Here is a 25,651-nt window from a genome sequence, read left to right as displayed (position 1 = left end):
CAGGTCCTGGAGAAACTTCCCAGCAGTCTCAAAGTGAGCTGCTGGTTTTCTGTGCTCAGAGAAATCTGTACATAGTGCCAGAGGCAGGTGTATGAGTTCCTCTGCGCTTCTTAAAGAGAACTCCACTAAAATGTGGCTAGCTGTGGTCCCACAGTGATTTTTTCACATTTAAAAAAATGGAAATTTAGAGTTAAAAAATAGGAGCTCCGGCATATCCCACTCCAGAGGTTCCTCCTTCACATGGCACTGAGAGCCCTTTGATGTGACCTGTCATATACAGGTGTTAGAATTAATATTCTGGGTGCTTATTTTGTGTTAGGCTCCTAAAAAGTGATACGTACTTTTAATACATTGTTCTGTTTAATCCTCATCACTTTATTAACTCTGCTGTACCTCTGAGGCTTAACTAATAAATGGCAGAGCTAGGAAGACTTGACCTTAAGTCCATACTATCTACCTTCCCACTTATTCCCCTGATAGACTTACCTCTGTCTGGTACCTGAAGAGTCAGATCCAAGCTCCCCAGCCTGAATCTGATCTCTTCCAGCATCTGTACAATTTCTTTCATAGGCTTATCTTTTCTCACTCCTTGTCGTGCACTACATGTTTGAGTCATACCAGATCCCTCGTGTTACTGGTCCTTGCATTCTTCCAGGCCCTGCACAGGCTGTTCCCTCCACATGGAATCTTTTTCTCTCCTCTCTGCCTGGCAAACGGCCAGTGTGATTTTTCTAAACCTCAGTCTGACTGTTACTTCATTGTGTAAAACCTCTCTGTGTTTCCTCACCACCTAATGTGATCAAGACCAAGTTTCTCAACTTCAAACAAAGGATCTGCATGTTCTGGGTCCTACTGACCTCTGGGCTCACCTCTCCCACTTTCATCGCCTATTTAATGCTTCATACCCGTGATCTACTTACAGTTCCCTAAGTATTTTGCACAAGGTTGGCTCCAGGCCTTTGCACATGCTGTTCCTTTTTCTTGGAACAGTTTTCCTACCTTCTCCTTAGTCTTGTGTGGTCTTTGGATCATTGATTGGGTCACATCTCCTCAGAAGGTGTGACCCTTTCCCTTTCAGGGTATCTTTATATATATATATATATATATATATACACACACATATACATATATAATGTGTGTGTGTGTATATATATATATATTTTTTTTTTCATGCTATGAGTTCCTCAAGGTCAAAGACCAAATTAATTTGGGCCTGGTTGCCCAGAGCCTCACATAAGTCCTGATGCCCAGACTATCTTAAGAAATGAGTGATGAGTGAAGGAGCTGATGCATGTGTAGATGGATGAACTAGAATGCAGAGTCCTTGAACAGGGTTTTGGTACTCAGGCTGGCCTTAGACCCGTCCTTTTTTGCCAGCTGTGGCCTAAGAGTCTTGTAGTGGCTCCCATTATTCGGAACCTCTTCACTGCAGTGTGACCTTATTTACATGAGTTTACCTCTTAGAGACTCAGTTTCCTCAAAAGTAATATGAGAAAGTAGGAGTACATGATCCCTGCTGTCCCTTCCAGATCAAATGTTATGTGAATCCATGCTGCTTGCAAAGGAGAAGGAATTTTCCAGGCACCGTGCGCTCGTATGTGGGGAGAGCACCGATGGTGATGGTGCTTGCAAGAGATTTTCAGAGACTTCAGCTTAACTCTCTAACTCAGAAGTGGGTAAACGATGGCTTATGGGCCACATGCCTCTCACTGCCTGTTTCTGTATGGCCCACAAGCTAAGAATGGCTTTTTCATTTTTAAATGAAAAAAAAATCAAAAGAATAATATTTCATGACATATGAAAGTTACATGAAATATAAATTTGAGCATCCATAAGTTATGTTGGGATCCAATCAGGCTTATTTGTTTACACATTGTCTATATCTGCTTTTACACTTCAATGGTAGCATTGAGTAGTTGTGACAGAGACTGTATGGCCCTCAAGAACTAAAATACTTACCATCTGGCCTCTTACAGAAAACATTTGCCAACCCTTGTTCTGACTCAAACCCTCAATGGCTTCCCACTACTTGTAACAGTGCTCTCTGTTGTAATGTGAGCCACATATGTAATTTGAAATTTTCTAGTAGCCATGTTAAAAAGTAAAATAAGGTTAATAATGTATTTTATTTAACCCAATACATCAAAAATATTATTTCAATGTGTAATCAATTTACAATTATTAAAGCAGTTTTACATTCTTTTGTTCATACTAAGTCTTCAAAATCTGGTGTGCATTTTATACTACAGCATATCTCAGTTTGCAGCAGCCACATTTTAAGCCTCATATGGCTAGTGGCAACTCTAGTGGACAGCTCAGGGCTCTAAGACCAAGTGTAAACTCTTTGACATGAAGTTCTACGTCCTTTGTTATTGGGCCTCAGCTTTATTCCTAACTGCTTCCTTAAATGCCAGCCAGACTGACCCATACTATGCCCCCTACATCAGATACAAAATACTTCCACCTCTACTTCCTTGCTCTCTCCTTTTTCTTCTTTCCTTTCTTTTTCTTTATGGGAACAGCTTTATTCCGATATAATTCACATTCCATACAATCCATCCATTGAAAGTGTACAATTCAATGGTTTTTAATATGTTAAAATTAAATGGAGTCGTGCACCATCACCACAATCAATTATAGAACATTTTCATCACCCCAAAAAGAAATTCCATACCCTTTAACAATCACCTTCATTCCTCCCAGCCTCCCCCAGCTGGAGGCAACCACCAATATATTTTTTGTCTCTAGGAATTTGCCTATGCTTGACATTTCATAGACATGGAATCATACAGTGTATGGTCTTTTGTCCCTAGCTTCTTTCACTTTGCATAATTTTGCAAGATTCATCCATGTTGTAGCATGCAACAGTTCTTTCATTCCTTTTTTAAATTTATTTTTTGGCTGTGCTGGGTCTTCGTTGCTGCGCCCAGGCTTTCTCTAGTTGCAATGAGTTGGGGCTGCTCTTCATTGTGGTGGGCAGGCTTCTCATCACGGTGGTTTCTCTTGCTGTGGAGCACAAGCTCTAGGCTGTTGGGCTTCAGTAGCTGTGGCTCATGGCTTAGTTGCTCCAAGGCATGTGGGATCTTCCTGGATCAGGGATCGAACCTGTGCCCTGTGCATTGGCAGGCAGATGCTTAACCACTGGACCACCAGGGAAGCCCTCTTTCATTCCCTTTTGTTACTTATATTCTATTGCTCTTTCCTTTCTGGAATGCCTTCCTCCTCCAATAACTTTCCCTTTAGAGACTGAAGCCCAGGGCCCCAGCAAAAACCAAAAAGAAAAAGAAAAATCTGCTTTTCCGAGTTTACAATTTTAAGATCAAATGTAGGATCTGAGACACCCACAATAGAGGCCATGAGGAGTCTGACCTCAGTTCCAGTTTCCCTCCAACAGACACTTGGCTGAGCTGACTAGTCTGTTGACAGCTCCATAGGCAATGATCCCCACACTCCATACTTTCACAGCAAGGAAAAAAAAAAGAAAAAAACCACAAACACCTACTAAACTCCAGCCCTTTTCCTTCAGCTCCTAGGCTTATACTCCAGGTGATTCTGACTCCTCTAAGACCCTGCCCCAATCCCTCTCCCCCTTCCTCTGGCTCAACCTTCTGTTCCACTATGGCTCCATCTTTTTTCCTCTCCTGGTTCTTCCTTTCCTATCATTCCCCCTTACCTTGCCCCTTTCCTCCTCACTCCCCATCCTTTTTTAGTCTCTTCTCTTTCCTATCCCCTTCCTGTTCTCTTCTTTTTCCGTATCTTGGTTGCTCCCTTCTTCCCTCATCTCCTCGCACTGCCGTCTTTCTCCCCTTCTCTCCTCTCTCAGTGCACCCCTTGTACAGGTGTGGAGCTGGGAAGGCCCTTAGGCTCGGAAGACAGCCAGGCATCTAGGAGTCAGATCTGAGGTTGAAAGTTGGCTGTATCAATTAATAACTGTGGAATTTTGAGCAAATTACTCAACCTCCCTCTTAGGATTAAAGGTATGTAAAGTAGCACCGAGTGAGCTCTCAGTCACCATTCCTTATCCTTTTCAAGCCCACCCTGGAGAAGAGAGGAGGAGCCCCTTCCCCACAGGTTCCACAGAACCGCCAATCCCCTCTGTAATCTTTCCTTCATACCTTCTCATCTTGCCCCACCCACACCTCACAGGCCATCGCTCTCATTCCGGAGGCCACCTGACGCTGTCTCCCCACCTTTGCTGTCCCTCCATCCTTTCTACAGCTCTGCTGCTACTCTCCCCACCTGCCCCCCCCGCCTTTCCAAATCTTTTCCAGGCTTCTCCTCAGGGAAGAGCCTTACTGTGCAGGTACTGGGGCTTCTGTGTGACTTTAAGTCATGCAAATCCTCAGGGCCTGGGGTGGTCTCAGTGGCAGAAAGACCCAGCTCACCTGAGTGCCTTCTGATGGGCTGATTCTTTCAGATGGGGCTTCCGTGGTTCCACTGAGCCTAGTGGAGCTTCCCAGGTGGCGCTAGTGGTAAGGAACCCGCCTGCCAATGCTGGAGATGTAAAGAGACATGGGTTTGACCTCTGGGTCGGGAATAGGGCAGAGGAGCCTGGGGCATAGGGTCGAAAAGAGTCAGACACGACTGAAGCAGCTTAGCACGAACATACATACTATGCCTAGTGGGCAAATGTCACAGTCGCGTCTAGTCCTTGCAGCCTCAGGACTAGTTCTTTCTGATGGGGCTGGGCTCAGCTTGAGTTTTAAAATTTCTCTTCTTCCTCCTCCTCTTTGTTAAGTTCTCCATGTTATCCTAGTTGTGAGTACCTACTAAAGAAAGTTTTGAAAGTACATAAAAGTGAAAACAGGCAATTTCTTCCAAAATTGTGTTGCCCCTCTCTGACCATATGGTCTAGGTGAGAATGTGAGCTGCACATTGTGTTGTTTATAAAATACTGGAATGCTGCTCTAATGACAATAGAAGTAGTGATAACAGGTGAATCAATGTTTTCTATGTGCACTATTCTAAATGCTCTTTATGTTTAGCTCTGGTATTATCATTATTTCCAGTAACAACTGAGAGACACTGGCCTTACAAAGGTTGAGTCATCTGCCCTAAACCATGCTGTTGGTAAATACGTGGTAGAGCCAGGACTTGAATCTGAGTTTGACTCCAGAGCTCCTGTACAGCCTCTCCTCTCTACTGGGTGTTCTTTACATGCAAGGTCTGTGTTCCCTCTGACTTGGGAGACTAGCTCTCCTGTCATTTCATGGCCTCTATACAGCATTCTCCATTGGTGGATCTTTGCGTGTGTGCTAAGTCACTCAGTTGTGCTCAACTCTTTGCAACCCTATGGACTCTAGCCAAGCAGACTCCTCTGTCCATGGGATTCTCCCAGCAAGGATACTGGAGTGGGTTGCCATGGCCTCCTCCAGGGATCTTCCTGACCTAGGGATCAAACTCGTGTCTCTTACGTCTCCTGCATTGGCAGGGGGGTCTTTACTGCTAGCATCACCTGGGAAGCCTTGGTGGACCTTTAGGAGACAGGAAACCAGTGAAGCCTGGGTTAACTCTTTGGGAAAAGTCCTATCAGGCCTGAGAGCCAGTCATCCCCCCCCCTTTTTTTAGGGATACTAAGGGCTGGACCACAAAGGGGCTGACCCTGAGGATGCAGTGTTCCTTCTGGAAATTAATAATTCTGCAGCCACAGCTGCAAGTATTCAATAATAACCACAACTATCTGTAGGGCTTGGGCTAGAAGTCAGGCCTTCTTTAGACACTATTTTGTAACGCCATTTTATTTTGGCTGCTCTCGGTCTTCGTTGCGGTGTGAGGGACTCTTTGTTGTGGTGCAGTCTTCTCTCTTGTTGCAGTGTGGTCGAGGGTGCAGGTTCCCGAGGGTGTGGGCTTTCTAGATGTGGGCTTAGTGGCCCCACAGCAAGTGGGATCTTAGATCCCCGACCAGAGATGGAACCCACCTCCCCCGCATTGGCAGGTGGATTGTTAACCACTGGGCCACCTGGGAAGCCCCTATAGAGACTTTCAGTGAGCCCCCACAATAACTCTACAAGGTGGGTGAAATGATTTGCCCAAAGTAAGTGTTAGGGTTCAAACCTAGGCTTATCTGGGGCTGGACTATTTCCATCTTTCCCTTGTCTTTTCTGTAAAAAGGGTAAACATTCACTAAGAGTGAGCCTGTGTCCTGTGCCGGGCACTCTGCTGGCATTCTTCCATATATTATTATCTCCTTGAATCTACACAGTAATACCTTCAGAGAGAGATGATAAATATTCCAGTTTTACAGATGAAGAAGCTGAGGTTCAGAAAAGTTGAACCCAAGCTCAAAGTTGTACTCAAGATTCCATGGCCAGTAAGGAGGAGAAATAATATTCACCCTCCCGTTGCTTGACTCCTGAGCTTGTGGCCTGTTTGCGACCCGGGATTAGAGGGCAGAGTTTTTATCTGGATTGAGGGTTTGAACTAAAGCTGGTTCAGCCCAAGCGGGCCCTTGTTTAGGGAACAGGTAAGGGCTGAGATCTGCCTGAAATTTCTTCAGGACCCCAGGTTCTTCCTCTGACACCTTCTATGGGGTAAATCAGAGAGAAGGCTGGCTGCTGTTTCTCTTTCTGCGAGGGGGTCATAAGGAATCTCTGTGATGTTTTCATGGTTGTGCTTTAGTCCCCGCATCCTGTGCATCTAGTCCCTGCTGAGCTTTTGGCTTTCTTGATTTTGTTTAAAAGTAAAACAGCCCATGCCTCAGACTCACAGACTGGAAAGAACTTTGAAGGAGATCTACTCATGCAACCTTCCGTTTGATGCCTCTCCGCACCCCAGATTCTTCCTCTCTCAGGATTTCACATGGTCTTGGATAGGAGAGGGAAAATAATGAAGGTGGAAGCATAAGAACTGGAATAAATACTTCATGGTTCTGAACATTGTAGAGCAGCAGTTCTCAAAGTATGCTCTGGGACCCCGTGGGTCCTCCAGATCCTTTCAGGGGTCTGCAAGGTCAAAATTATTTTCATAATAATACTGTTATTTGCTTTTTTCACTCTTATTCTCTCACCAATATATGGTGGAATTTTCCAGAATTATGTGATATTGCAACAGATGAAATATAAAAGCAAATATGAGAATTATATCTTCTATGAAACCAGAAATTAGATTTACAAAAATGCAAAGCAATTCTACTCCTTTCACTGATTTTTTGGAAAATATTTATATGTAATGAGTTTATTTCGGAGAAGGCGATGGCACCCCACTCCAGTACTCTTGCCTGGAAAATCCCATGGATGGGGGAGCCTGGTAGGCTGCAGTCCATGGGGTCACTAAGAGTTGGATACGACTGAGCGACTTCACTTTCACTTTTCACTTTTCACTTTCACGCATTGGAGAAGGAAATGGCAACCCACTCCAGTGTTCTTGCCTGGAGAATCCCAGGGACGGGGAGCCTGGTGGGCTGCCGTCTATGGGGTCGCACAGAGTCAGACACGACTGAAGTGACTTAGCAGCAGCAGCAGCAGCAGCAATGAGTTTATTTATTTAAAACATGAGTTAACTATCTATAGAACCTCTCAGTTTCAATTTCTAATATGGTAAATATTGATAGCTATAACCCACATAAACAAAAACTCTTTGGGGTCCTCAATACTTCTCAAGAATGAAAAGGGTCCTGAGATCAAAAAGCTTGAGAACTGAGCTTTAGACCATCACTAGCATCACACTGACATTATCTTAGGTCTAATTGTGAGTGGAGCAAAAGGTTTCTAGAATCACAATCCTGACAACTGGCATTTCTTGTGAGAAGAGCCAGTAATAGCTAGGTCCTCTTACCCCAACAGGACCCAGAGATGACAGCATAAAAATCTGAACCAGAGTCAGGCTCAGTTCAGTCCAGTCACTCAGTCATGTCCGACTCTTTACACGGACTGCAGCATACCAGGCCTCCCGTCCATCACCATCTCCCGGAGCTTACTCAAACTCATGTCCATCGAGTAGGTGATGCCATACAACATCTCATCCTCTGTCGTCCCCTTTTCCTCCCACCTTCAATCTTCCCCAGCATCAGGGTCTTTTCAAATGAGTCAGTTCTTTGCATCATGTGGCCAAAGCATTGGAGCTTCAGCTTCAGCATCAGTCCTTCCAATGAACACCCAGCACTGATCTCCTTTAGGATGGACTGGTTGGATCTCCTTGCAGTCCAAAGGACTCTCAAGAGTCTTCTCCAACACCACAGTTCAAAAGCATCAATTCTTTGGTGCTTAGCTTTCTTTATAGTCCAACTCTCACATCCATACATCACTACTGGAAAAACCATACCTTTGACTAGACAGACCTTTGTTGGCAAAGTAGTGCCTCTGCTTTTTAATATGTTGTCTAGGCTGGTCATAATTTTTCTTCCAAGGAGTAAGCATCTTTTAATTTCATGGCTGTGGTCATCATCTGCAGTGATTTTGGAGCCCAAGAAAATAAAGTCTGTCACTGTCTCCGTTGTTTCCCCATTTATTTGCCATGAAGTGATGGGACCAGATGCCATCATCTTAGTTTTCTGAATGTTGAGTTTTAAGCCAACTTTTTCATTGAACAGTATGAAGAGAATCAGCCTAGGCCCTATAATATCAACTCTATCAAAGAGTAAGTACATTTGTGGAAATGACTTAAGAAATGAGATTTTTGGCGATATTTTTTCTTCAATTTCATTGAAGTACACTAACCTGCACATATTTAGAGTGTACAGTTTGGTCAGTTTTGATATATGTGTACACCTGTGAAAATATCACCACAATCAAGATCACAAAGATTTCCATCACTCCCAAAGTTAGTTTATGCCCCTTTGTAATTCGTCCTTCCCTCCACCCCATCCCCAGACAACTGCTAATGTGCTTTCTAACTCTATAGATTAGTTTGTATTTTCTATAATTTTATACGCATGGAATCACACAGTAAATACTTTTCTTTTGGCCTGGGTCTTTTACTCTGCACTGATGATTTTGAGATTTATCCATGGTATTGTGTTGGGGATGAGATTTGAACTCTAGTTCTGCCATGTATTAACTCCAGTGAGTTTGGGGAAATTACTTAAACTGTTCTTCACAGAGGAAACAATAAATAAAATTCCTATCTTGCATAGTTGTGAAGATAAAATAAGTCAATATAAGTAAATAAAACACTTAGTTCAGTTCCTGGTACTTACTGGGTAGTTGATAAATAGTTATTTTTGAACATATGTCTGGGGTAGGAATTAAGGAGGGTAACTAGCACAGCATGGGGATGGGGGAGAATCCTGTTTAGACTAACTTGATTCATAGCTCAGGGTAACTATTTGTTAAATGTTTCTCACTTGCACACCCCAAACCTCCACACATGCCAAGTTAACCAGGAAATTTTCCTTTAGCAAGGGCTGGGAACATGGAAATTTGTAGCTTTGAAAGTCCTGCCAGTTTGGAGTCACCCTGTTGGGGAAAAAAAAAAAAGTCCCACTAGGCTGCTTTGAAATGGAAAAGGCGTATTCCTTCTTCTTCATTGATTCCAGGTCCAACTGGCCTGATTTCCTCAAACTTGGGATGAAAACCCCTTGTCTGGAGATGGAGGTGGGCTTCAGAAGGTACTTGGCCAGAGGAAGTGGGGGATTGAGGTTTCTGTGTGACTCACTGCAGCTGAGCTTGAGTCAGGACAGAAGTGGTTGAGCTGAGGAGTGTCTCCGAGGATCCAAACGGGCTCCATTGCTTCTTGGCCTTTTAAGCGCCGCAATCGTGTTGTGCTTGCTACTGGCAACTGAAGCGTCTTGTATCCTCATGCTACTGAGGATAACTGCTCTTTCCTAAGCCTGAAGACATAGTCTGAGAGAGGGGAAAAAAACCCCAAAACACAAAGAGGACAAGAGAGAAGAGAGGAGGGCGGGTGAGAGCAGGCTGAATTGATCGATGTCTGTTCAGGTCTGGCTGGAAAACACAATGAAGTGAAAAGGCTTCTTGGTTGGCGTGCTTTTCTTCATCTTCTTCCCCAGGGTTTGAAGTGGGAGGGAGGGATGGGAAGAAAAGAAAGGAAGAGGTGGAGGATTGGCAAGGCCTGAGCAGAAGCAGCGCGCCACCCTCAGAATTGGGGAGGGAAAAGTAACTTGGTGATTCTGGAACCCTCTCGGAACACCCACTTGCTGGTCAATCCTTTCCTTCCAAAAGAGACTGTGACTCAGGGCAATGCTGCCAGTAGGGCATTTTGAATGATGGAAAGTTAAAGTGTCAGAAGCCAGCCCATCCCTGCCCTAGAAAAAACACCAGATAATTCCAGTTGGGGGTGGGATGGGTGTTGATGTTGGTATTTTTCCAGTTTAGAATATCTGCAAACTTTTATTGCGTTCTTACTTCGTGCCAATTCCTATCCTGAAGTACTTTGTAGCAGTTGTCTCAATCCTTCCAACAGCTTTGTGAGGCGAGCGTTGTGTTATTATCCCCATTGTACAGATAAACAGAAACTTACAAAGGTTAAGTAAAGAACCTAAGATCGTATAATTAGTAAGTGGCAGAACCAGACTTCCTTATCAGGTCTGTTTGAGCTCTGAGCCTGCATTCTTGAGCACCTCACTGTGCAATATGTTCAGATATTGTTTCTTAAACAGTTCACAGTTTACTATTTTTCTGGGAGAAGGAGGCTTGGAGCTGGGAAGATGGTACCTGGATAGTTATGTGTGAAATTCGCTACAGTACAAAGTTGAAATAAATGCTTCAGCAGGCCAAAGAAGAGAATACTCATTTCCATAGGCCTGGGATGATGAAATTAAGGAAATCCTTTTACTTGAAAAAAAATTGAAGTATAGTTGATTTACAATATTAAATTACTGTAGTTTCAGGTGTTCAATATAGTGACTCAGTATTTTTGTAGATTATACTCCATTTTAAGTTATCATAAAATATTGGCTATATTCCTTGTGCCATACAATATATCCTTGTAGCTAATTTATTTTATACATAGTAGTTGGTACCTCTTAATCCCCTACTCCTATCTTGTTCTTCCCTACTTCCCTCACTCCACTGGTAAACGTTAGTTTGATCTCTATAGCTGTAAGTCTTTTTCTATTTTGTTATATTCATTCATCTTATTTTTTAGAGTCCACATTTAAGTGATAACATATAGCATTTGTCTAACTTATTTCACTAAGCATAATACCCTAATACCCTCCAGGTCCATCCATATCATTGCAAACAGCAAAATTAAAATTTTTATTACCAGGTAATAGTCCATTTTAATATATATCACATCTCTCTTTATCTGATGATAGGCACTTAGGTTATTTCCACGTCTTGGCTAATGTAAATAATGCTGCTATTTCAAATAATTTATTTTCAAATCAGGGTTTTTGTTTTCTACTTTTTAAAAATATGTGACTTTTTAAAAGGTTAGAAGCTCAAGCAGCAGCGCTAACTGCCTGGCATCATCTAGGACTGTGACCTTGGTTAAATTACTTGCCCTTTCTGAGATTTGAGTTCATCATCTGGAAAATGAAGGTACATTCCTTCACTCAACAAATGTTTATCGAGAGCTATTTTGTGTCAGGCATTGTCCTAGGCAACAGAGATGTATTGGTGAATAAGACAGACAAGGACCCTGCACTCACAGAGCTTCCATTCCTGGGGGGATAATAATTGTGCCTACTTCTTCTCTGATCTGCTTGACCAAGTCTGTTTCCATAGGACCATGGAGCTAACCTTTATTACACTTAGCAATTGTTGTAGTTTTTTCTTTGACCAAAGTCTAAACTCATTGAGGGCAGGCACAATGTCTGATTTCTTACTTTATTTTGTTTTTAGCTCATCAGCCACTGGTTCATATTAGGCTTTCATTAAATACTTGTTGAATGAATAAATGAAATGAGATTATGCATATAAAGGACCTGGCATAGTGAGACTCAGTGAAACATTATCTTCTATTATGGCTTGACATTTATGCTTCTCAGTTTGAAAAATGACATAAGCCACATCTATACCTATCTGCCTTTGATATCTAGTTCTGTGTAAAGGACTCTGCTGTTTGCCTACTTAACTGTCATTGCCCTTTCTCCTTGTTCGCAGACCCCAGAGTTTTTGATTGTTCACCCTCCCTCTACCCGTAGATCTGTAAGTGGCACAACTGGGATTTGAATCTAAGCAGTAGGTTTCATGGTATGAGCTTTTAACCTTTAAAAAAAAATCACATATTGGTAAATATTTGCATATCATAAATCTGACAAGGCGTTAATATCCAAAAAATATAACTTCTACAAGTCAACAACAGGAAAACAAACAACCCAGTTGAAAACTGGGCAAAAGGGTTTAACTTTCTCTAAAGAAGGTAAACAAATGGCTAGCAGGCACATGAAAGATATTCAACATCACTAGTTATTAGTGAAAAGCAAATCAAAGCCATGATCGGAATCTTATCTCAAACCCATTAAGATGGATATAACCCAGAAAATAACAAGTATTGGTGTGTATGTGGAGCAGCTGGAATGCTTGTACACTGTTAGCGAGAATTTAAAATGGTACAGCCCCTGGGACTTCCCTGGTGGTCCAGTCATTAAAACTCCGAGTTCCTATTGCAGGGGGTCCAGGTTTGACCCTTGGTCAGGGAACTATACCACGTATGCTGCAACTAAAGGTCCTATGTGCCACAAGTAAGACTCGGCACACACATACAAAATATCTGTAACTTGAAATAGTTTAGCCAATAAAACTATTTTTTTTTAAATGATGCAGCTACTATGGAAAATAGTGTGGTGGCTCCTTAAAAAAGAGACAGCATTTGATCCAGCATTTCCACTTTTGGGTATATACCCAAAAGAATTGAAAATAGGGTCCTGAAGAGGTATTTATATACCCATGTTTGTAGCAGCATTATTTGCAATAGCTAAAAGGTGGAATCAACCTGTGTCCTTTAGTGAATGCTTGTTCATTTGCTAAGTCATGTCTGACTCTCTGTGACTCCATGGACTGCAACACGCTAAGCTTCCCTGTCCTTCACTATCTCCTGGAGTTTGCTCAAACTCATGTCCATTGACTTGGTGATGCCATCCAATCATCTCATCTTCTGTCACTCCCTTCTCCTCCTGCCCTCAATCTTTACCAGCATCAGGGTCTTTTCTAATGAGCCGGCTCATTGCATCAGGCCTTTGATGATGGTTAAATAAATACAGTGGAATATCATCCAGCCTTTAAAAGGAAAGAAACTCTGATATATGCTACAAGATGCATGAAACTGAAGACATGCTAAGTGAAATAAACCAGATACAAAAGGATAAATATTATATGATTCCACTTCTATGAGGTATCTAGAGTAGTCAGATACACAAAGACGCACAGTAGACTGATGATTGCTAGGGGTTGGGGGTAGTTATTGATGAACAGGTACAGAGGGAGGGCAAACCAGGATGAGCAGCTTGGAGGTGGGCATGGCAGCCCCAGAGTGAATATCCTGTGGGGTTGACCTGCAGTGTCAGCAGCATGAGTGTCCCATAGCCCACCATGCAGAGATGAGTTCAGCCGAGGAGGCTGGAGGCCCATCAGGAAAGGCTCTGTAAGTGCCTAAAGAAGGGCCCTCGGCTGGGCCAGCAGCTGCCCTTGACTGTGGTGGAGTCCGTCAAAGTGGGTGCTGTGGAGAGTGGGGAGCTATGTTGGTCCCTCTCAAAAAAATAGGTGCAGAGCTTTTATTTTGTAAAATGAAAAGAATTCTGTAGATGGATGGTGGTGATGGTATCATATTAATGTAAATGCACTTGAAGACTTTGAACTGTATATTTGAAAATGCTTAAGATGATAAATTTTATGTTATGTGTATTTCAATTTTAAAAAAGTTAATGATCAATTTTTTTTCAGCTAAGATTGTCTATTAGTATGAGGATTATATTTCAATATAACTGATGTATATATGTGTATATGTATATGATGTCACGACTGAGCGACTTCCCTTTCACTTTTCACTTTCATGCATTGGAGATGGAAATGGCAACCCACTCCAGTGTTCTTGCCTGGAGAATCCCAGGGACAGAGGAGCCTAGTGGGCTGCTGTCTATGGGGTCCCACAGAGTTGGACACGACTGAAGCGACTTAGCAGCAGCAGCAGCATAAAGCCACATCTTAAAAATGAAAATAAAAGAACTTTCTTAACTTCATTATCTCAGGTCTGCAGGCCCACCAGGTCTGCAAGTCATGGCAATCACATTGGTGTTACTGGTGATGTGAGTACAAGTGGAGATGAGATTCCAGCCAGTGGGATATGAGGATAAGTCCACTGGGGGTAATTCTGAGATGAATTTCCTGATTAAAAAAGACACATGGGAAGATAGGGCCTGTCTGCTTCTGCTTCTTCTGTCTTCTTCTTATCTTGTCCACCTGAGATGCCTAGAACCATAGCAACAATCTTGGAATCATGAATGGTGCTAACAGAGACAATTGAGGATTTCAGAATTAAAAACTGCTTCATCCAAGATGGTGACTCGATGACATCATTTAATTCTAAACTAAACAACCCTGGGACCCTCTTTCCTCCAGACTTACCGTATGGTATTATAAATGTTCTTTATTGTTCAAGCCATTTTGAGTTGAGTTTTCTGTAACTGGTGGTTACAGGCATCCTAACAGGTGCAGACTATCATAAAATCAGGCTTAGGGTTTTCTGGCCCTTGGATTGCCTTTCTTTTGTGCAACCTTCCCTGAGTCAGAATAAATCTCACTTTCCTCTCCCAAGGAAGCACTGTTCCTTTGACAGCAAAAAGTCTTTGATGCGAGGCTGGGAGTCTGTGGCAGTTGTGGAGGTGCACCACCCAGACCTCCCTTCAAGAAGAAACTTGCCACGGCTGTCTTTTGGAGCCAAGTCCGCACCCTTCACAGCCCTGGCTAATGACTGAGGGTAACAGGGGTGTGAGGCCTGGCCACTTCCACTCAGTGGAGGGCTCCTTTGACCAGCGGTGTTTCCTCCAGAGCCTTTTCCTGCCCACTGCTGCTCTTCTCCTTTCACAGACACTACCGCCCCCCACCCCAAACGGCTCCCACACCTCACTTGGGGTCTGCTTCTCAGAGGACCCAGCTGGCACAGAGTAGATCACGAATAACTCCTTTTGAGGGGCTTGTCCAGCCTGGTCTGAAAATAGGAGACCTACTTTCTCCTCCTTGTCATTCTATCTTTCTAAACATATTCCTAATATCTCGAACAACAGATCAGTAGACACTCAATTATTTAGCAATGAAGTGCCTCTTAATGCCAGCTCAGCTTTGTACTGGAGGCCTTGAGTTCCTTATCTCAGGCAAGATAATCCTCAGGGAAATCCCAAGAGATGGGTACAGGTATCCTTATTTAACGGATGAGGAAACCGAGTCCTGAAATGTTAGGTGATGTTGCGAAGGTCACATTGTCAGAATGTGGCTGATCTCATTTTATTCAGATCTGGTTGTTAGCCCCTCAGAGAGCCCTGCTTTCCTACCTGGAGCACCTTCTCTACCTCCATTGTTCCCTACGACTCTGCCCCACTTTACGGCTCTCTGAAATCACTGTTGTGTTTGGTGTCTCTCGGTCTCTGAAAGGGAACCTTTCCATGGCAGCGGTCCCGTCTTATTTACTGCTGTAACCCCAGAATCTAGAACCGTATGTGACATTAAGCACTATTCAACTAGTCACTGAGTGGATTAATAAAGGAAACTAAGCTCAATATATTTATTTACATATATATTTACTGTGAGATAATGAGTGTTTGTTGTTTTAAGCCACTAAGTCATGGAGTAATTTGCTAAGGCAGTGAAAGAGAAAAACATTGTGCAGATATTATATATTAAACATTTTAAATCAAGCCATTTCTGCCCGTTACTGGGAGAGCGCCTAAATTTGGAGTTGAAAGAGTTCCCCGGTGACCCAAGCCCCTGGGACTGCAGTCAGGGTAACCAAGCCCCAGCATGAGCTTGTCCCCGTGGGCAGGTTTCAGAGCAAGGTTTAATGCTGTGTGTGTTCACACACCAAAGCTATTTTCACACAGAAAGTCTAAGTCGTGCTGTGGATTTCCTTGAGGGCCATCCTGAAAGACTAAGCTGTTCGAGGTTCAGCTGTTCAGATGGAAGGAGGTAGCACCACCAGATGCCAGAGGAAGGGTCATTTTCATTCATCGTTTTTCTTAAACTTGGCACTGAAGTAGGGTACCCGGTCCAGAATCAGCCCCTGTAAGTGGCCCACACAGGGCCCTTGGTGCCTGCTGTGGGAATCCAGTTTTGGGCCAGCTGTCAGTCGTGGGGGCCCAGAGGCCTGCTCAGCATCATGGAGCTGCCATACCAGCCCAGGGTGACCCTTGACCTGGTGGCTGCCTGCTGAAACTAAACTCATATATATATATGTGTGTGTGTGTGTGTGTGTATTTTTAATTAATTTATTTAGGCTGTGTCGGGTCTTAGTTGCAGCCGGCGGGATCTTTCATTGCAGCCACGAGGGCTTAGGTGCCTCATGGCATGTGGGATCTTAGTTCGGCAACCAGGGATCGAACCCATATCCCCTACATTGGCAGGTGGATTCTTAACCACTGGACCACCAGGGAAGTCCCTCAACTCATCTTTAAGGCATGTTTATAATCACTGTTTTAAATAATAAGCCACCACATTTGAATAACACTCCATAGTTTACAAAGTCTTCCCATGGTCATCTCACATGGTCTTCATAGAAATTGTTGAGGTAGAGCTGACATTGTTTAACCTTCAGGTTCTTCTCACACTTACTGGGCCTTCTGCCTGGAATGCTACCTCCACCCCATCCCCACCCCCATTCTTTGCCTCCATCCCTCTCTGCCCCCTTCTCTGTCACTTCCTTAGGAAGGCTGGCTCTGACCCTACAGCCCAGGTTAGGAACCTGGTGTTACACACACTCTTCATACAATGGTAAACAGTTATGTAATTATTTTATGACTGGCTTCCCTGCTAGCTGAGGCTCGAGGAAGACAGGGCCTTGTTATCTCTGGATAGGTCATATGCCACTGTGCCTGACACACTGTGGTGCCCATTATACATATATGTGTGTGTGTATATGAATATGACTGTCTAGATATGTATAAAATGAATGACTTTCATTCATTAAATGAAGAAATCAAAACCCATGGTCTAAGCCACTGTGGGAAGCTCTTTTGTTTGTTACCCACAGTAAGAAATTTTTATTCATCATGACTCCAGGAAACATGCATCCACACACACATACGATGGAGCTTAACTTATTGTGGACTAAACACTGATATTTTCTGTTCAGCTTGACTTCATTAAAAAATATTTAGTTCTAAAAAAAAAAAATTTAGTTCTATTCTATTTCATTGATTTCATGACTGACTAATGTCTGAAGAACCTTGGACTAATGCACTTGCTCAAGGTCACCTAACTAGTATAGAGGTGGGATCAGAAGAATAATCCAGTGTTTCCCACCTATGACTCTTAAGTGGTTTTCTTGCGCTAAGGCAAAACTATCACAAAAGTCTTGTGTCAGTTTTGATAACCAGAGAACAGATTTGTCCTTCTGATTGTTAGTTGCAATTTAGGCAATCCTGGTCTCACTATCTGCAGGCATTTCAGTTTGGTTTGTCCAGGCACTTTGGCTCTCTGCAATGCAGCTGTCCACAGGTTTCTTCCTAGAAGCTCCAAAGGGAGAGATTTAGCCCTAATGGGTGGCACACCCAGACTTGCTGGAATTCTCATCCGAACATGAACATATGGACAGAGGCACATGGCATATTAAATGATTTACTGGGGTCAAAGATCAAGTCAATGGCAGACATCCTCAGGGTCTGTACGGCTAAGACACAGGGAAGCCCCCGCTAGGCAGGGCCGTCAGCCTGGACCTGGTCAGCCAGCAGCCAGTTAATCTACAACGGCACCTTCTTTTCCTACCAGAGGGAGGTTTGACTTGAACTCCTGGGAGACCTGCCTTCTTGGAAGCTAGATTTCTCTGCTTCGGAGTCTAATTTAGCTGGTATTGGACTCAGAAAGCCTAGAGAAAGCTGAAACTTGTTTATTTGTTCTTTTATTCCTGGATTTATAATTTGACCTAATATACTGTATGTCTGTACATGTGTTGATCTCAAAAAATGTTTGAGCTTGCCTGCTTCTCAGGCCATGTTGGCAGGCAGCTGTTAAAGCCATCAGTGATGTTTGCTTCCAGTTACAAAAGAAAACATTCTCTATTTGGGGCTATGTTGTTGTTTTTTTCTTTCCTGATTTAAAAGGGGGAAATATGTTTCCCAGTAGAGATGTAAGGCTGCCCCCACCCCCTTCTAGGGCTCAGAATGACTAAGAAACCTTTTCGGCACACCTGGTTCATCATCTTTCTAATATTCATACTCTTTTTCTCTCCCTGAGGAAATATTCTTAAGGGATTTGGTTTAAAATTATTTGAGCAACTGGGCAGGTTTCTATCCTTCCCTGGGGATACCAGTTTATAGCTCAACATCTCCCTCAAACACTGGTGTGTTTCTAGCTCAGAATGAGCCAGGTTGTGTCCCATTATCAGCTGTACTGATGAAATAGCTGCTGATGGGACCAAGAAAACACAAGTAATTCTAACCTCTGCCCAGAACCTTTGAAGGAATGCATAAAACCCTGACCTTGCTTTGGTGCTTTAGAGAGACCATCTGGGGAAAACTTCATTTCCCAAAATATATATGAAATTGAGAGTTCCACTGGCTGGGAAGTAGGAAAAACCATATGGCAAATGTGGGGTTCACATATGCAAATATTTGTTTCAGAGAAAACTAAACACGGTAAGTACACCGTTGAAGGACTGACCTGCACCCTGGGGAAGAGCACAGGAGGAGCTGGAGGTGGAGAAGAGTGAGGGATGGAGAAGCCAAACTTCAGCTGGGAAACAGGACACAAGGCAGGATGACTTGCTGGAGGGTGGAGGTGCCTTTGGAAGTGCTGGACCAAAGTTCAGGAACCAGCTGGAGGTGAGAAAGGCAGGGAGATTTGAAAATGAGGAATGGGGGCCTGTGGGGAAGATGTGGCTGCCTAAATGAAAGAGGCTTGGAGGGGGAAAAACGACTTGAAAAATAGTGCCTCAGAGGAATCCAGGGATGGTTAGAATCCCTCAAAGGACAGCTTGGACTCAAGATCAAAGATGAGATCTGGGCTGCTCCTTGAAAGGTCTCTATAACCCCAGGATTTCTGACTAAAGGACACAGTCAAGTTGAAATTGCTAAGCCACCAATTTAATGTGCTAATCACCTGAACCAAGGGACTCTAAGAAACAAGACTCTTATTTATTTATTTGTGGTCGTGCTGGCTCTTCATTGCTGCTCGGGCTTCTTTCTAGCTGCAGTGAGCTTCTTTCTAGCTGCAGTGAGCAGGGCAACTCTCTAGTTGTGGTGCGCGGGCTTCTCATTGTGGTGGTTTCTCTTGTTGTGAAGCATGGGCTCTAGGGCGCTTGGGCTTCAGTCGCTGCAGCACGTAGGCTCAGTAATTGTGGTGCACAGGCTTAGTTGCCCCACAGTGTGTGGGTTCTTCCCAGATAAGGGAGCAAACCTGTGTCTCCTGCATTGGCAGGCAGAGTCTTTACCACTGAGCCTCAGGGAAGCCCTGAAACAAAACTTTTAAATAGTATCTTTTTAAAAATTTCAGATTCCAATTGTTCATTCCTGGCATATAGGAAAGCAATTGATATTTTATACTGACTTTCTAAAATGGAATCTCACTCCATTTATTTAGATCTACTTTTATTTCTTTGATCAGTGTTCTGTGGCTTTCTATAGATCCTGTACATGTTTTGATAGATTTTATACCTAAGTATTTGTATTTTTTTTTTTTTTGGTGCTATTGTAAGTGATAGTTAAAAAAAAAATTTCAAATCCCAATTGTTCATTGCTGGTCTCTAGCAAAGTATAAGAAATTAGACTTTTACCTTAATTGCTGCTTTGAGCTTGTATCCAAAGCCACTCTGAGGGAAAGCTGGGGCAGGATGGGTCAGTAATCACAGCTGTCCCCTTCCCCATCTGTCTCTCCTTCCTCCTCTGTAAATATTTGTTGATCTCTTTTGACTGAGTTGATGTTATGCTAAAGAACATCTAGGGAGGCGTGGGTACTGTTGAGAAATAAGGGGAAATGTGTAAGTCTTAAGGCTAAGATCTTTGGAGGAGAGATCTTTGAGGTCTTGGCTTTTGAGACAGAATGATGGGTGTGGGAGAATTAGAGGTAGCAGCATCATGAAAAGGGAGAGAGGGCTTTACCAGACAGTGTGGATAAAGATGTAGGCATATTATGCCTGATGTTATATGTAACAATCTACCAGAATAATATGTGAATTGAGATCAAACTCCTGTTTTTGGCTCAGAGAAATTAGATATAATTAAGTCATTGCTGTGTTAATGTTAATGCTCCTGTTGGTTTCAGAAAACAGCAAGATTACAAACACAGACTGCCTCTGGTGACTTGGGGTTCATTGCTGACTTGATGTTTGTTGGTTGTAACAAAGTGTGGCTTTCAGTGAAAACAGTGTTGAGAAAAAGAAGATTCTAGCGAGGGATAAATTAGGAATTTGAGATTAGCAGATACAAACTACTATATATAAAATAGATAAACAACAAAGTCCTGTATAGCTCAGGGAACTATATTCAATATCTTTTAATAACCTATAATGAAAAAGAATATGAAAAATCATATGTGTATATATATATATATATATATAGGTCTCCTGCATTGTAGACAGATGCTTTACCATCTGAGCCACCAGGGAAGTCATATATATATACACACATATATATACACACACCCATATACAGGTGTGTGTGTGTGTGACTTAATCACTTTGCTATACACCAGAAACTGACATTGTAAATCAACTCCAGTTTAAAAAAAAAAAATTAAGTGAGAAGATTCTATCCCCTATCTTTTTATCCCCTAGTTCCTAGCAAGGTACCTGAGAAGTAGTTCTCAATACACGTATATTGAACAAATCTGGAAGCAACTGGCAAATTTAATGCCCAAGTCCCCAAGGCAGGAGCAAGGCAGAGATGAGCAACTGCATTCAACATAACCAACAGAAACAGTCCAATCAAGATTCATGTGGCTTCCAGGAATTTTTGCAATAAGTAGTCCAACACTCTGGATGGAAGGCTATTGCTGACCTAGTGATGGGGTATTTTGAAGACACGTCTCTGCTTTGGATTGCAGGTGACTGGGGACTCGCACTTTCCCTAAGTCTGCAGAATGTCTACTGAGCTGTCAGAAAATGAAATGTGTAGCTAGGGAGATATGCCAGTGTGCAGGAGGACCATAAAGTGATAGGATAGCCCTTACAATCTTTTCTAGTCAAGATCACCTGTGACTCCCTTGAGCAGAAGCTCTTGAACCTTGAGGGATGGGGCAGGGGGGAACTAAGACAGCAAGTGCAGTGGGGGAACCACTTCTAAGAGGGCTGCTCTGAGTTGCAAGTACTTGCTGTATGAGGGAAGAGATACCCCCCCACCAAAGTCCCAGTTTTCAGTCTGAGTCCCAGGGAAATAATTTATACAAAGTTTTCACCTGGGACATTTCCCTGAGAACTGAAATATCATGAACATGTCTTTTGTGCCTCTGCAAACACTAAATAAATTTCTTTAGGTGGTTACTCTGCCCAAGAACACAACCATTTTCTTTTTAGGCAAGGACCTAAAATTCAACAGTAATACTACTTCAGAGAGAGACAAATGTCCATTAACAGTTAAAGAGATAGGACTGGAAAAGGTCAGTTTTCATTCTAATACCAAAGAAGGGCAATGCAAAAGAAAGTTCAAAGTACTGCACAATTGCACTTATTTCACATGCTAGCAAGGTCACGCTCAAAATCCTCCAGGCTAGGCTTCAACAGTACATGAATCGAGAACTTACAGATGTTCAAGCAAGATTTAGAAAAGGCAGAGGAACAGAGATCAAATTGCCAACATCCACTGGATCACAGATTAGGCTAAAGCCTTTGACTGTGTGGATCACAACAAACTGTGGAAAATTCTTCAAGAGATGGGGATACCAGGCCACCTGACCTGCCTCCTGAGAAATCTGTGTGCAGGAGAAGAAGCAATAGTTAGAACTGAACATTGAACAATGACTGGTTCAAAACTGGGAAAGGAATATGTCAAGGTTGTACATTGTCGCCCTACTTATTTAACTTATATGCAGAGTACATCATGTGAAATGCCAGGCTGGATGAATCACAAGCTGGAATCAAGATTTCCAGGAGAAATATCAATAACCTCAATACGCAGATGACACCACCCTTATGGCAGAAAGCAAAGAGGAACTAAAGAGCCTCTTGAGGAAAGTGAAAGAAGAGAGTGAAAAAGCTGGCTTAAAACTCAGTATTCAAAAAACAAAGATCATGGCATCTGGTCCCATCACTTCATGGCAAATAGATGGGGAAACAATGGAAGCAGTGACAAACTTTATTTTCTTGGACTCCAAAATCACTGTGGACAGTGACTGCAGCCATGAAATTAAAAGATGCTTGCTCCTTGGAAGAAAAGCTATGACAAACCTAGACAATGTATTAAAAAGCAGAGACATTACTCTGCTGACAAAAGTTGGCATAGTCAAAGCGATGGTTTTTCCAGTAGTCAATATATGGATGTGAGAGTTGGACCATAAAGAAGGCTTAGTGCTGAAAAATTGACGCTTTTGAACTGTGGTGTCGGAGAAGACTCCTGAGAGTCCCTTGGACTGTAAGGAGATCAAACCAGTCAATCCTAAAGGAAATCAACCCTGAATATTCATTGGAAGGACTAACACTGAAGCTATAATACTTTGGCCATCTGATGCAAAGAGCCGACTTGTTGGAAAAGACCCAGATGCTGGGAAAGATAGAAGGCAGGAAGACAAGGGAACAACAGAGGACGAGATGGTTGGATGGCATCACCGACTTAATGCACATGAGTTTGAGCAAGTTCCGGGAGATGGTGAAGGACAGGGAAGCCTGGCGTGCTGCAGTCTATGGGGTCACAAAGAGTTGGACATGACTGAGCGATTGAACAACAACAACAAAGAGAGAGGGTTTATTGTGTGAGGTCAAGGGCATGAGCTTTGTTTTTTTTTTAAATATATTTATTTATTTAGCTGTGCCAGGTCTTAGTTGCAGCATGTAGAATCTTTAGTTGCAGCATGTGGGATCCAGCTCCCTGATCAGGGATCGAACCCGAGCCCCCTACATTGGGACTACAGAGTCTTAACCACTGAACTACCAGGGAAGTCCCAAGGGCATGAGCTTTGTAATCAGTCTAGTTGAGTTCCGTTTTTTCAGTTCTGCCTGCACTAGCTTTGTGGCCTCAGACAAACTGCTCGATTCTCTGAATCTCTGAGAAACAGGGATGATGATAACAATAATATCCATTCTGTTGACGTTATAGGCTATTGTTGTAGGCATAAAGTAGTATGCATTAATTATGATTGTTGTTGGGACAAAATTGGCATCAGTAGTCCCTGAAAACTGCCCCAGGAGAGAGTCCATTTAGAAGCACTGACATGTGGAATGAATAGTCTAATCAGGGAGTCTTACCAGCTAAGGATTTTCATGGGAGGGCTTGCAAGAGGGCTAAAACATGAGTTTGCGTTGAGGAGTGGGTGGGATTCAAATGTGAGAGAACTTTTCTAGAAAGAGAATAGGTGGGAGCAAATGTTTAGAGGCCAGGATAAACAAGACATTTATGTCACCTATCAAATTCTGCCCACTCCACATTGCAACTTCTCTAACATGCTGGTATCTAGTTTAACATACAACAGGCTTTGCCATCCCTAATTTACAGATGGTGAAACTGAGACTCAGTAAGATTAAATGTGTTGCCCAAGGTCACCTAGAAAAGAAATGGCAGAGCCAGGGCTCAAATCCAGACTATCTGGGCCAAACCCAAAGGTCCTTCTGGAATATATGCTGCATGTTTGGAACATAGCACATAGTTTCAGTTTGGATGGAAAGGAAGGTTTCCTGCTAGGGCACTAAGGGTGGAGAGAGGGCTGGGTAAACCAGAATATTGAGTGCAAGGCAAAGGGGTTTGTATTGACCACAAAGCCTAGGGTGGCAAAGTATGTGAGCAAGCAAGCCACATAATCTAATATTTATCCAGGATTTCCAAGTTCAAGGCTCTGCGGAGGCATAGGCTATACCAACTAATAATTAGGCAGTTCAGAAGGGAGAAAGCTACCTCTTTGTCATTAGTCCTGAATGATTCCTCCTCTTGAACTTATTTTCTTGATTGTTATTCCTCAGCAATTTCCACCCCACAGATAGCATCATATTTCAATAATGAGCAAGATGAAAGAGATCCTGATTGGTTCTGGATCCAGTAGTGAACTACAGTCATGAAAGTGCTCACACACAGACTATTACAGCACCCTGAGTACCACTGAATCAAGCCTTCCGTAAGAGCCGTCTACATTCTTTTCCTAAGCTGAAGGTTTCAGTGTAGGTCAATGGTGAAAGGTGAATTGCTAGAGAGCTAACAGACAATACCCACTCCTTCCTTACATTGTGTGAGGGAATTTCTTAACTGATTAAGTAGAAGTTTGCTTGGGATCTTAAGTGTGTAGCTGCAGTAGCAATTTCTTCTGTCCTCCCATCCCTTTTTTTTAAGGGAATTTTAAAATGAATGCTGATCTTCAAAGCTTCAACAAATGTATACGCCCTATGGCCACATTTTCACTGTTAGGAATTTATCAGCAAACTCAAGAATGTGAGTATGGTGTGCTCTTTATAATGCCAAAACATTGGAAGCACCTGTTTTCACTACTGGGGACTTGGTTGAGTAAATTGTGGTCCATCTGACTCAGTAGAATGCTATGCAGCCATTAAAATGATATTGTTGAAGAATATTTAATGGCATAGAAAATGTCAACCTCCCGTGGCACATCAGCATTCTTAGGTAGAATTCATATAATTTGATCCCTTAGATAGGCAACCACATTGGCTCTGTCACCACCTGATCTTCAAGTCTTAACCTTACACTTGGGATGCTGGAGTTGTTGGAATTAATGAGCAAATCAGCAAATTCCAGCAACTTCTACTTAGTGCCGTGTCATCTTTAACCAGTGCCACTGAGTGTAAAATAAGTTCTTGAGTTTGTTAAAATGAGTTACAAAACAAAGGCTCTCCAGTTTAAAAAAATAAAAAAAGAGAAAGGAAGACACTCCCCTCCTTCCAGCTCCCCTCAAGTCTCTAATCTCATCTATGAAAAAGAACTGTACTTTACTGTCCACAAAACAGTCTGTTTTCAAAGTGAGAGAACTGCTCAGTGAGGGGAGCCATCAGTAACTGCGGTTCATGAATTCCTGCTTGTTTATAGAAAGCAGGGGCTAAGGATAGACACTTTGAAACCACCTGTGAAAGAATTAAAGACCAAGGGGGGCAAAACCCCCATCACAAACAGAATCTCACTGATCAAGTGTGAAAGAAAAGGAAGAAAGAAAAAGCCAAGTAGATCTTTGCAGGCAACCACTAGATGGACATAGAATTCAAAAACATTCTTTAGTGAGATCAAGGATAACAGGCTTTGAAGCCTGGAGGGCTGGCGAGTCTCAGGACCAGCCTGGCCATGGCAATCCCCACACCGAAGCATCCACAGTCTTGCACTTGCTGGAGTAAAGCATTTAAATGGGAACAATGTCAAATTTCACAGCTATCTTATGGCCAGTGACCTTACGGGACCCCAAAGGAAAGACAGATAAAAAAATGATTGTTCTCAACAAGTTCTTGAAAGCGGAGAAGTCACACAGGC

At 42.8% G+C, this 25,651-nt stretch overlaps 2 long non-coding RNA genes across 5 annotated transcripts in view; one reads left to right on the top strand and one right to left on the bottom strand.

The window, feature by feature from the left end:
• LOC123331421 overlaps positions 1 to 25,651 on the top strand; it is a 39,311-nt gene that overhangs the window by 12,415 nt on the left and 1,245 nt on the right. The window contains exon 2 of the long non-coding RNA XR_006548056.2: positions 18,668 to 18,868. This is a non-coding gene — a long non-coding RNA (uncharacterized LOC123331421). The remainder of the gene's footprint in view (positions 1 to 18,667; positions 18,869 to 25,651) is intronic.
• The window catches only part of LOC102400086, a 39,006-nt gene continuing 16,397 nt past the window's right edge, over positions 3,043 to 25,651 (bottom strand). Inside the window, exons 3-6 of one of the 4 annotated variants that reach the window (XR_006548055.2) lie at positions 19,819 to 19,998; positions 18,708 to 18,862; positions 4,386 to 4,769; positions 3,054 to 3,112 (exon numbers count right to left, since the gene is read on the bottom strand). This is a non-coding gene — a long non-coding RNA (uncharacterized LOC102400086). Of the gene's footprint in view, positions 4,770 to 18,707; positions 18,863 to 19,818; positions 19,999 to 25,651 lie in introns of all 4 variants that reach the window. The other 3 variants (XR_003106164.3, XR_006548054.2, XR_327086.4) reach the window with 3 other exon arrangements.

The sequence above is a fragment of the Bubalus bubalis genome, chromosome 23 (genome assembly GCF_019923935.1).
Source record: "Bubalus bubalis isolate 160015118507 breed Murrah chromosome 23, NDDB_SH_1, whole genome shotgun sequence".
NCBI classification, from domain to species: domain Eukaryota; kingdom Metazoa; phylum Chordata; class Mammalia; order Artiodactyla; family Bovidae; genus Bubalus; species Bubalus bubalis.
The sequence above is the reverse complement of the archived record's forward strand: the minus strand, read 5'-3'. Positions and strand labels throughout refer to the sequence as shown.